The sequence below is a fragment of the Malania oleifera genome, chromosome 12, assembly GCF_029873635.1.
Source record: "Malania oleifera isolate guangnan ecotype guangnan chromosome 12, ASM2987363v1, whole genome shotgun sequence".
NCBI lineage: Eukaryota > Viridiplantae > Streptophyta > Magnoliopsida > Santalales > Ximeniaceae > Malania > Malania oleifera.
The window spans coordinates 77,224,526-77,238,652 of NC_080428.1; positions in this window are offsets into that span (position 1 = coordinate 77,224,526).

Below are 14,127 nucleotides of genomic sequence, written 5' to 3' on the forward strand. Positions count from 1 at the left end.
TACATTTCTCTCGCATAACTGAACTCTCAATCCCGACTATGGTAAAAGCAGACCGAGACTACTGGTTCATTAACCTAAAATTAGTTTAAATATCAATCAACAAGTGGTAATTAGGTAAACCAACTACACCTCCATCGAACTTATAATATTATTATTTATCGTCATTCTGGACCCCTGTCTGGAATGTTGTAACATGTATATGATAAAATTAATCACTTAATACACAAAATCTAGTTATGAATGTTAACTATAAAATATAAAATATAATTATGAAATTTTTACTCAATTAAATGATAAAAAACAACAAAAATTTAAAAACCGATAACATAAACAAAAATGTTGTTGTAGTTTATTTTCTTCATTACACATTATCAAAAACAATAAAATGCTCTTAAACAATCCCAATTAGTGAAAATTTAACAAACAATCAGTTGTATACTTATTTACAAAATAATAATTATTACAAAAATAATAATAACAAACTTTTTATAAACATAAAAAAGTAATTATTTTGATTCTACTAATAACCTGTATATATATATTTTAGAGTTTAAAATTTTTATATGTGACACTCTGATTTTCATACCATTTTTTTATAATAATAATTAAATCATACACATTAATTATCACATATCGACTACGTCAACAATTCTGATACCTCTCACATGACCTGACCCGCATTAAGTACCAGGTAAATAGACATTTTATTTATATTAACCTAACAGCGGAAGACATAATATACATACCATCCAGAATACAATTACCCATAGTACTAAATCATCAATATCAACATATATGTTTAACACATTCCCCAAAAACAAAACATCATAGGGAAACACACACATCCCTAGTTCAAAGCACTTACCCTGTGTATCAGGGTACCAGCTCCCCACTATCCCGGAACTCTATCATCTGCTCTGTCACAGCTTCCTAAAATATTTAGATATTTTGGTGAGACACATCTCAATAAGGTGAAATTCATAATTATTTACAATGTGTGGTAATATGAATTTCATCATATCATAATATACTCTTTTAAATTATCATATTATTTGATAAAATAACTGATATACGCTCATAATCATATAGATATAAAACAGAAACTTTCATAAGCTTTTAATTCTATTTTCAAAATCATTCATACGCAACCCAATTTTACCAATAAAGTTCCTAAGAATAAGGAAGATTACCCGTTCATATAAGTAGTTTCCCTCTATCCTTATACGTTATGCGGTCAGGTATGACTACATCTAATACCTATCAAGGCACTCACCTTACTCAATAAGCCCTCAAGCGGAGAATTTTACTTCACTTCAATTATTTATGTTACTAACTCACACATATCCATTTCTTAATTTCACTATCCAACACATGAGTATCCTTGGTATTCGGTACCAACATCGCGTCTGTAACCTATGGCTACCTTGAGGATCTCTTTCCATGTCATGCTTCCCCCCATGAATAAGGTTGTGCGGTTGAAGGCTGGATTTAACCGCCATTGGCCTACCTAGTTAGATCAAAATGGAAATCCATCAATGCGTTTGTAGTATGACTGGTCGGCCTATAGCCTTTGATCAGGACTCAAGAGGCACAACAACTCTACTAAACAGCTCAGTCGATTGTCCACACTATACTCTCCACAAGACTGTGTGGTTGCACTAACACTTCTAGCAACGATACCGTGCTCAATATCACAACCCATCATTAGGATTTCCATATCCATCTATTAGGGCTATGTCACGCCCCAAACCCTGAAATGCGACCCAGAGGTGAAATGTAGCCTAACATGTCCCTGTATCATACAAATAGTCCACATATATAGTACAAAGGATGAGGGTCCGACCCCGTGTGTAACGCCCCAACCTGGGTCTACCAGGAGCACTGCGTCTCTCCTCCTCCACCTGGACTAGACAACAGTGGGTAGACCTTATTGGACTAATGACTGGCCCCACAAACCAACACGTGTTCTTTTCAGTATGTTTTGTCCTCACTCACACACTTCCTGAGAAAACTTCCCAGGTGGTCACCCATCCCAAGATTGCTCCAAGCCAAGCACGCTTAACTATGAAGTTCTTATGGGAAAGCTCCCGAAAAGAAAGGTGCACCTTATTGATATGGGTAGTAACATCTAATCCTTTTATGTCTTTCATCCATGGGGTATCACATTCTCCCCCACTTATAGAACGCAACATTCTCATTGCGAACCCACATGTCCAAACCGAGGCGATGTGAATTTCATCACACTTCCAGCTGGGTGTTGGCTCTGATACCATTTGTAACGCCCCAACCTGGGTCTACTAGGAAACACTGTGTCTCTCCTCCTCCACCTGGACTAGACAACAGGAGGCAGACCTTATCGGACTAATGACAAGCCCCACAAACCAACACGTTTTCTTTTCAGTGTGTTTTGTCCTCACTCGCACACTTCCTGGGAAAACTTCCTAGGTGGTCACCCATCCCAAGATTGCTCCAAGCCAAGCACGCTTAACTATGAAATTCTTATAGGAAAGCTCCCGAAAAGAAAGGTGTACCTTGTTGATATGGGTAGTAACATCTAATCCTTTTATGTCTTTCATCTATGGAGTATCACATTCTCCCCCACTTATAGAACGCAACGTCCTCGTTGCGAACCCACATTTCCAAACCCAGGCGATGTGAATCTCATCACACTTCCAGCTGGGTGTTGGCTCTGATACCATTTGTAACGCCTCAACCTAGGTCTACCAGGGAGCACTGCGTCTCTCCTCCTTCACCTGGACTAGACAACAAGGGGTAGACCTTATCGGACTAATGACTGGTCCCACAAACCAACACATGTTCTTTTCAGTGTATTTTGTCCTCACTCACACACTTCCTGAGAAAACTTCTCAGGTGGTCACACATCCCAAGATTGCTCCAAGCCAAGCACGCTTAACTATGGAGTTCTTATGGGAAAACTCCCGAAAAGAAAGGTACACCTTATTGATATGGGTAGTAACATCAAATCCTTTTATGTCTTTCATCCATGGGGTATCACACCGTGGGGCTCCCAAGCACCCTAAACACATCCAAACACAATCATATACACAGTGGAAAAAGGTCATTCTATATATGCATATGCAGTACCATACCAGAGTCTATACAAGAGCAGAACATGGCTCTATCAAAATGTAGAAATGGGTGCCCAAATACATCTCAAAATGGCAACCCACCAAAATACAGTTCTAGCACTTACCCAGCGCTAACCGCAGTACACCGACCACTACACTCCCTACACCAGGACACTAGTTCCGGTTACTCGAATGACCTATAAAAATGTATATACAGTAGGGGTGAGACACCTCTCAGTAAGGAAGAACACAGGTTATATCAATGTGTGGCATATGAGTGTTATCATGATATCCTAACATGCATTGTTCAATAATCAAAACAATCAAAACTAGTTCCAGTATTTTCACAAAACAAGAAATACAATCTAGTGTCGTCACACCCTTCGACTCGAAGCCGGACTGTCTGGTGGTATTTCACACCCTTCGGTAAAACCCAGTGATTTGGTGATATTTCACACCCTTCAACCAATGCTGGCAATCTCGTGATATTTCACACCCTTCGACAAACGCCGATGCCCCCGGTAACCTAGCATAGCATCAACATTGAACCGGTGCAGATCTGGAGTTCGCACACCCTTCGGCTCGAAAGTTGGCAGTATTGCACACTCTTCGGCAAAAGCCGGATTTTCAAACCTGGAACAATTCGGAACCCCGTTCCTATTTCACCAAGATACAACATATGCATGCTCATATAACCAAACAAACCACACCCATTTGGTAATCCAAAACTTGGTTTTCTAAGCAAATACAGTTTAAACAAGTCAAGGCACGACCATCCCAATAACACAGTATAAATCACCATATACACTTGGTTTTCAACAAAACCAGGGATGAAGCCCGTCGCCCCTCTTTTTCTCAAAACTGTGATAATGAAAAACCCATAGTTTTTCCTGTTAGATTCCCCCAAATGAGTAGCCAAAACACACAGAGGACCGTGAACCACAGTTTTACCGAGTCCGATTTAAAAAATAACCAATATAAACACAGTTCCCTTTACCTTTTCCCCAAATAGAAAATCTTGAACTCCAAGGCCCCTAAATAGTGAACCGAGCTCCAAAACCTACAAATCACAGTACAGAATATACTCATGAGAATGTTTCCTACAAAACTACTAGATCAGAAATGAAAACTGAACCTTACCTCGATTTTTTGCCAAAACCCGAAAATATCCGAAACGGGATTCCAATCCTTAGAACTTTTAGAGAATCCTTCCACGATCTTTGTCGAAACTTCAGATTCACGATTCTAACGACAAACAACGATGAAAATCTAGAGAGATAGAGAGTAGGGAGAGTTTTAGAGAGAGAGAGAGATATATAAATATTTGAAGTTTTCTTAGTTGAGAAGTAAAGAAATTCCTATTTATAGCCCCTTTGACACGGCCAAAATCGTCGATGAAATGGTGTTCTCATCGATGAGGCTTTATAGTCCTCTCGTCGATGAGACGCAGGATTCATCGACGAACCCTGATATCACCGGTTCCCGAGACTTCTCAGCTTCTCCTCATCGACCAGCCCCTGAATTTCGTCGACGAGAAGGACAAAGACTTTGTCGACAAAATTTGGCTTCGTCGACGAGGCCTACTCTTTTACCAAATTGCCCCTCTCTTTAAATATTTAAAACCATTATCAAGAGACAGGTTCTTATAGGTTATCATTATCACATACTCGCAATCATTATGCGGCATTGGTATTTCATCAATCATATTTCAATGATCCCATTGCAGTTTTCGCACTTTGCTATGTTCACATTTTCTAGTATTTAATGATCCCATTGCAACTTTCGCACATTGCAATGTTCACATTTCAATTTCCACATTTCAATATTCATATTGTAGAATTTACATTACAACATTCTCAATTTCAATATTCATTTTCCAGTATACATATTTCAAAATTCATTTTGTAATAATACATATATATCTCATTTTACATTATTCAACATTTCCCATTAAAATATTTTTTAGAAAATACTCTTTAATATATATATATATCCTCGTTTCAATATTTCTCAATAAAACAATTCTCATATTATTTCAATATTCTCATCATTTTTCAGTAGCACATACCATCATCTCATAATAGTATATATCATGTTTCACGTGTTTCAATATTTTTCAATAAAACACATCTTCATTTCAAAATCATTTTCCCGTAATAATATTAACGTTTCACATAGGAGTATTTCTCAGAAAAATACTCATTAATATTTATCACTTTTCATCACCTTTTGTATTTCAAATACCAAAACACCACAATTCAATATAAATCATATGTCACACAACTTTATCTAATATTCATATCGTAATAATTTCAGGCAAAATATCATATACTCATTTTCACATATTTTCTCAACCAATAATTTAAAAAATAACTGCAATAATTTATTCCATTTACCTGATTTCCTAAACTACGCCGCAGGAATTCCAAAATTATACCTGCGGTACTCACCCGAACCCTAAATTCAATAACCCAAGTTCAACCCCAGAATGCCCAATAATTTTAACATTTTCAAATCTACATTAATTAAATAACAATTAATTTTTTAATAACCTCCTTATCATAATTTTGGGGCTATGCCTAAAATGACCTCACGAGAAATCCGCTCCGTTAGACTTGTAGAGAATCATTTCTAGATTCTCGTGGTGGTGTCCGATAGTCAATTTGGCTTATAATTTAAGAAAAATTGAGATAAGAATGAGAATTTACCTTACCCTGAGAGATATGTTTACATCTCTCATACGACAAATTCGCTTTGGTAGAAATGTCGATGGCGGAGAATGGAGCCCTGTGGTATTTTTTAATTTTCAATCGGCACTCGTTAGGCCGATGAAATCGAAGAGAGAGACGGAGAGACATGAAGAGAGTGACAAGAGCAGGAAAGAGAGAGAGAGCATTCGCCCAACCTAGAATTGAATTTTGAAATGTCTGAAGTCTCAAGAAGCTCTTGAGACTTCCATTAGGTAAGTATATGTATTTATATTAACATTATATATATATATATATATATATATATACACACACACACACACTATATATCCATCATAATATTTATTTAATTACTTTAATAATGTTTAATTACTAAATAATTAATTTAATTTAATTCACTTTTTTTTTAGGATCATAACCTTAATCAAGTATAACTATTTTTGGGGTCGTTACATTGTATTAGTAATTTCAAGTTCGAACCTTAAGAACGTTAACACCGGAGGAGTCAATGGGTCGGCTTAATACACATGAGTAGGCACTAACTTAACCCAAAAGCTTAAACCTATTGGGTATTGGGTTCAACCATGTATATAAGCACCCATTATCCACTCATTTTTTTCAATGTGGGACAAACTCACGAGTGGAATTCTCAACAATCTCTTCCTTACTTGTGAGTTCCAACCGCTTCCCCTTGAACGGAAATGGTCTCCCTTAGGAGTAAGCTCAATTCCCTAATAGTTGCTCAAGTGGGTTTTACCACTGGCGCTTTACGTGCGTCAGATTGCATTCCACGTGTGACTCTATTCGGATCTATCTCCAGCCTAGATGATCCTTATTGGTCTCGGCCACACACTTGGTCCTCCAACTGTTAGCACGTTAGGAGAATTCGCTTCACGTCTTGACTTTTACGATATCTCTCACCCAGAGTTACGAATCGAACCGTAGGTTCTAATACCACTTGTTAGCATCGGAGGAGTTCATGAGTGGGCTTAATACACATGAGTGAGCATCAACTTAATCCAAAAACTTAAGCCTATTGGGTATTGGGCCCAACCATGTATATAATCACCCATCATCCACTCAACTTTTCCAATGTGAGACAGACTCACAAGTGAAATTCTCAACAAAGAAAAGAGTAAATAATGGAAAACAAATTATCTTATACTATGTAATCCTTACTCAATAGGCTCCAATTAATCAAAAGAAAACTATGAGTGCATTGTTTTAATTTGGTCCATTTCCAAACTAAGTTATAAATTTAAGTAGATTTTTTTATTCAAAAACCTACCAACCTAACCCAACAAAAATTCAACCAACTCGAGGAGAAAGAGAAATAAATCTAACAACAAAACCTTAATTTGTTTTGAGAAGGAAATTATATGAAAATGTTTGTGCAAATTTTGTATACCCCAAAAATGAGTAACATGTAACTAAAAAAATCAGCTCTATAGAACATCTTAAAGAAAGTTGACTTTATAGGTGAACATGGTCAAACAACAATGAATGTCGAAGTTAAGATAGGGTTTTATCTAAGTAAAAAGAGTCTGTCAAGTAAATAATGGTTTATGTCTAGTTATAATCAATAATAAAATTTTGAGAAATTTTTGTAACCCTAAGTTTGATTAGATGGATATTTGGTTTGTTAATCTTATTAGACACCTCCCAAAATATTCACAATGTGACAAATCCCAAAATTTGGCCTTTAAACCACCTTATCGTCTTTATTTCCTCTCCCATTCTCTCTATCTATCTTTTTTCCTTTATCTCTTTCTCTTTACCTCTCCCTCACCTTATCTTTTCTATTCTATTTTTTATTACCTTCCTTACTCTTTCCCCTTCTATAGTTTGTACAATTTTTACTGCTACACATCCTCTTTGCCCATATTCTACACATCGTCTACTTAAGGGGACAATTTGAATTTCCATACCACTTTTACAGAAGAAAAAAATTCATAATACCAACCGTGGAAACTATTTATTGAAAACATAAAACATACAAGAAATAGTAACCATTTAATTTGCATTAAAAACTTGCATACTATATAATATTGTGGCCTGCATCTTATTAATTTTATTTGTGATAACAAATAATGCAATGACTTCTAAGCAAAACATAGGCTTCAATTGATCCTCCCTGCCCCTACTCTTTGATTTCCAAGATAGGTAATGGAAAATTGAATCAAACAAAGCAATTAGAAAAACTGTCTAGTTCAGGATTGTTTAGTTTAGCTTAACTCTATTTTTTTTTGGTCAATTTTCTTATACAACAAAAGTAAATGTTGTTTAATTATTGCCTTTTTATCTACCAAAAAATTACTTTTCAAAGTGAAGCAAGCAACTATGTTACTTTTTTATTAAATGACTTCATTCAACTTGCCATATGAATACTTATATCAAGGGAGGTTTATATAATTTTTAAAATCAAATGAGAGTTTCACATATTTTGCTAGATATTGAAAGAAGTCAATATCTTTTGCCATCAAATAAAATATAATAATTTGTTTTTCATCCTTCATAGCTAGAAACCCCATGTTGAACAATACATCATAGAACCAAGCTAAGGGAGAGCCATGTTGAAGTGAACCCCTATGAATCGATGTATTTCTCAACTTATTCGAGCTAAAGTTGTATTAGCAACTAGCAAAACTCGTGTAATAAGCAACACATTCTAATAACAAAGTGAATTCCTTTTCAACCCCCAGGGTGTGGTTCAGGTGGTAGTGCGGGTTGCAAGAGTGCCTCTCACGAGGTCAGGTATTCAAACCCTCTCGGATTCGTTTCCACCCCTGGATTCCTGAAATTTACCTCCCTTTGGAGTTGTGGGGTCGGTTTCAAGGGCCGCGGGATTAGTCACACGGATCGTAAAACGGACACGTGGATACCCAGTGTGCAATCCAAAAAAAAAGTGAATTCCTCTTTATCCATATTAGCCCTCATCGACTCTAACACAAAGGTGTGGCTTAACACGGAGTTGCTTCCCTCTAACTTCATCAATGATAGTCATTTATCTTCTTTAAGCATAAGAGTAGTCAAGGTGAAAAGGTTAGAAACGGAAGATGATCAATGAAGTGTCCATAAGTCTCAAGAGCTGGAATTTTGTTTCCCAAAATGTTAAAAAGTCTTCATTTTCCTACTGTACAACTACTTCTACGGATTCTAATTGCCACCATTCCATCTTAGTCACCCCCTTTATTTCTCTTAAACCCATTCTATATTTTGAAGGTTGAAATTGAGACATTAAGTTTGAATTTGTGTAAATTTATTAAATGTAATACAAATTTCTCCAAATTTTATCTATATTCATATAAATTAAAATATAAGATATAAAATTCATTTTTCCAAACAAAAGATGAGGTATTTTTGAATGATACAACAACAACAATAATAATAAGTCTTAACTCCCACTAAGTAGAGTTAGTTACATGAATCCTTTTTAGTCAATTCACCCGATCGAGAGTGTTTTCTTCTATTAGATTAAATATTCTTAAATAATTCCTCACTTCCACATTCTAAGTTATTTCAAGATTACAAACATACCTAAGGTAATTGCAAAAATACTAGCTGGTAGAGTTAAACCATGCCTTGAGGATATAGTTAACCCTGCTCAGTCTGCATTTGTCAAACAGAGAAGTATGGTGGAAAATATTTATCTTGTCCAGGAGATTGTTAGGAAAATGCTAGGAAAGGGGTCTCTCCTAGATGCTTGCTAAAAATAGATCTCAAGAAGGCATATGATTCCATTTCTTGGAAGTTTCTACAGGAAATGTTGGAACACCTGAATTTTCCGAGGGTCATGGTTAACTGGATCATGCAATGTGCCGCCACAACAAGCTATTCCCTCTCTCTGAATGGTGGATGTAACGCCCCTGGACCCGCCACGTGGGGCCCGGAGTGTTAGGAGACCGATACACGTCTCTGATACCATTAATGCAGCGGATAATAATAAAGCAACCTTGAACATAATATACCAGAGTTCTATAGTTATACATCATCAAACTTATTTCACACATCCACATTCTTTATAATACAAAACCTCACAGAAATTTAATAAAACATAAAAATTAAAACGTAACCGTTTAAGTCTCACTCACAAAACTACCCTGTCCTGGAACTATCTAAGCTCGATCTTCCGGATAGCCTGAAAAGATTTAACATATGACGGGGTGAGACACCTCTCAGTAAGGAAGAAAATAGTTTATAATAGTGTGTGGCTGAAGTGTTTATAATAGAATTAAAATATCCATCTCATGTGTACACACAATCCACAAGTAACCCAAATTTCATGCCTATAATCACACAATGGTCAATGTCATTATCATCCATTCACATATTCATAACCATCAGTATTTTATTGTTAATTTCCGAGAATAGGGAAATCTACCCGCCTATACAAGTAGGTTCCCTCTACTCTAGTGCTAACACCAGGGCACTCACATTTCTCAATAAGCCCTTCAGTTATGTATCCAAGTAAAGACACCGATAATGGCGAAGATCACCCGCCTATACAAGTGGTTTCCCTCTACTCTGGTATCCGTAAATAATTACCAGAGTACTCGTTTTCCTTAGCAAGCTCTCGGGTGGAGTAATCTACTTTACCCAAAATACTTAATTAATTAAAAGTCGTACACAACTAACACAATCACTTCACAGAATTTCACATATACACCCATATCATAATTAAATCAACATAGGATCCACACAACACATATGTGCACCCAGGACTGGTCCACACATGGCTAATCAAACCACAGCATAAATGTCCATATAGGATTGGTCCACACAGGACTAATCAATCCACAACATAAATGTCCACACGGGACTGGTCCACACAGGACTAATCAAGTCATGCAGATTATATGGTCCACACAGGACAAAACAAACCACACAGGTTACAAAACAACCACTCCATTCATAGTAAATAGGTAAACAACCTCCTTATACCATGGTCAATGTTTACCTCTCAATATAAACGTCCATAGAATGACTTCCTCATACCATTGCCAATGATATATGACGGTTATACCAGGTACGATATAACGACCTCCTCATACCACTGCCAATGTTATATCGTAATTTACATGAACCACATTCCAAATCAACATCAGCCAAACATTTAACATATCTACAATTCTACCACAATATAAATTATATCAGTATCTACAAACAATCAATATATTTCACAGCCAAACAAAATTCGCAGCCTCAATAATATCTCATTCCACATTAATCACCATCATTTAATTATCAAAAATGGTTTCAACCACATGATTTTTCTCAATATAATTTATCTACCTAAAAACATTATTTTCAATACTAGTAAGGTTTAGAAAATTATACCTGTATGTATATAAAAATTCATACTTGAAACTAGTCGTTTAAAAAATTATGAAAAAACCATTATAAAATATTTCCTTTTACCTGCTCCTCGAAATTCGACCCAAAATTAACAAAAAGAGACCCTGAAATCCAAAATTCCAAGTTCCTCAAATCTTAGTATAATACTCCTATAGTACTTCCTAAGCTCCAAAGGATAATATTTGTAATGACCAGAGTAATAATGTTATTTAAATAATAAAGAGGGAGGGAAATGGAATCAGTGACAGAAAGAGGCAGTCGACTTCATCGACGAATGCGAAGCGTTCGTCGACGACATTGCATTTTGCAAGTGAAAATTCCAAGAAAATTTTCCAGGCCTCGTCGACGAACACAGGGGTTTCGTCAATGAGGGTTCTTCAAGATCTTATCGACGAGGTCCTGTCTTGTCGACAAGAAGATACCGAGAGAGGATTTTTGAGAAGTTTGAAATTCGTCAACGAGAATGCAGGTTCGTTGACGAACTTTCTACAGGACTCGTCGATGAGGTGATGTGGCTAGTTGACGAATCTCGTAGTATAAATAGTGCTTAAACTCAGTTTTCACGCATAATTTCAGCGTAGAATCTCTCTCTCTCTCTCTCTCTCTCTCTCTTATCTCTTATGGCCTCTCCCTCTTCTCTCTTCGATTCTGGCCCCATCGTTCGTCGGATCAACGATCTCAGGCCACCACGACGCTCCTAGCGGAGTTCTCTTCAAGTTTGTTGGGGCGGATCGTCAGTGGGATTAAGTCGAATTTCTCCCCAGAATCACGGTAAGACCTTTTAGTCAATTTTTGGCCTTCTGTCAGTTGTAAGAAATGATGTAGGCAAAGAAATATTGATATTCTGTTAATGTTATTTTCAGGGTGTTGAGTGGAGAGCCCTGTGGGGGTAGAACCGGTATACGATAAAGGCTTTTGATAGTCAGGTAAGGGAAATATGCTTTGTTAGGTTATTTGAGTATGATTTCAGTTTAAAATTATAAATGTTCTACCAGAGTATTATTCACAGCAAAGATTTATACAATTTAACAAGTATGATTAATATGTTTTAAAATTTTTGTGTGGCTTGAGAATATAGATATAGTATAGAAATATGTTTTACAATATTTTCCTGAGTTATGTTTTATAAAATATATAGACAGTGGCTATGTTTTATAGTAATTATAGAATACTATGATTATATAGTTGATACAAATACAGATTACAGTACCATGACATACACTTTTATAGTTTAATTCAGAAAATACAGTTGATACAGATACAGTTTATCACAGCGTCATGATTTATATAGTTATTACAGAATCATGGTAAAACAAATAGTTGTATATAGAGATGTATTATATAGTATCAGGCCCTATTGAACCATACAGTTTACAGAGTATGGTACTGTAGCTACATACAGTATATAGAGTGCAACCACCTATTTAAATAATACGTGGTATAAAGGTTGATCATATAGAGCCCATAAGTGGACAGACTCCCCATCAGATATGGGTTGAGGAGGGCTGATTAGACTGATAGAGTATAGTGATTTATTCCTCGTTGGCCAGCCAAGATAGATCCCACCTATGGGCCGCACAACCCTATCATGAAGGGTTATATCATGATACACAAGTATCTACAGGGAAGTTTTCAGTTGTTACTATGTTTATACAGATTTACAGAGACAGAAAATATATATATTTATTAGAAGTATTTTGAGTAGAAACCTAAAGTACAAAAATGTTAAGCATTAGGAAAAAGGTGATGGTTTATATTATTGGTATTGTATTTACAGATTTAGTGATACATGATTATATAGAAATAGATTTTCATAGTATTGTGACTCATCTGCCACACACTAGCAATAACATATTTCGTCTTACTAAGCATTGGTTCACCCCATGACTTTAACATTTTTCAGGTGATCCAGGTAGGCGAGCAGACCAAGCTCGTAAATAGAGGGGCCTCAGTATTGTCCTGATATTAGAGTGAGTATTTTTGAGAGTTTTTTTTGTATAGCCTTTGCTAGTTGAGGGTATTTTTAGAAAACAGTCATATATGTATATTTTGGGAAACATTTTAACACTCTGGTATTGTATATAATTATATATGGTTATGTTATTTGACTTCTGCTTCTCGCTGCCTAGGTTGTTGGTTGGGTTTAATCCAATTTGGTATCAGAGCATTATAATTGTTATAGTATATATATATATAAAAAAAAAAAAACCCTGTTAAATTGCAGGTCGTTACAATATTTGTAGAGACCCAAACCCGAAATAAGTTGGGTTCGTCGACGAAGGAGTCACATTCATCAACGAAGTCCTTTAGAGCCTCGTCGACGAAATTCAGAGTCTCGTCGACGAGCAAATACCGAGTGGGTCAAAGAAATATCTAGAACTTGTGCTCGGCGACGAAGGGATGGCTTTGTCGATGAGCTGTGTGGCGGATTCATTGACGAAGACGCCGCCTCGTCGATGAGTTAGACTTGGTCAAAGGCCTTATAAATATCCATTTTAGTTGCTTAGAAGTTAAGTTTCTCTCCAAACTCTCTCCCTCTCTTTCTACCAATGAAATTTCTCTCTTTCTCTAAGATTCTTCGTCGTTCGAAGTTTGTTTCTAAAAACAGAAGTTCCTGCGGGGATCAGAGGAGGAAGTTCTACAACTTTATCGGATCGGATCGTTATTTTGAGGATTTTCGGGTTTTCCAAAAAATCAGGGTAAGGATTTGATTTCAATTTCGATTGAATATTTGGATAGTAGTCAAAATTATAGTAAGATTATATTCTGTGATTTTTAGGTTTTGAGGGTCCCGGGTTGTCGATTTGGACCGTGTTCGTACGAAATTTCGTTTTGAGTTTAAGATAAGGGGAAATTGATTACAACAACATTTTTGGAAAACTAAACAGCTAAAAAGAGTTTATATTTATATGTATGATTTAACTGCTTATTTGATAAATTCTACCGAGTAGAAATGCCGATTTTACGATTTTTGG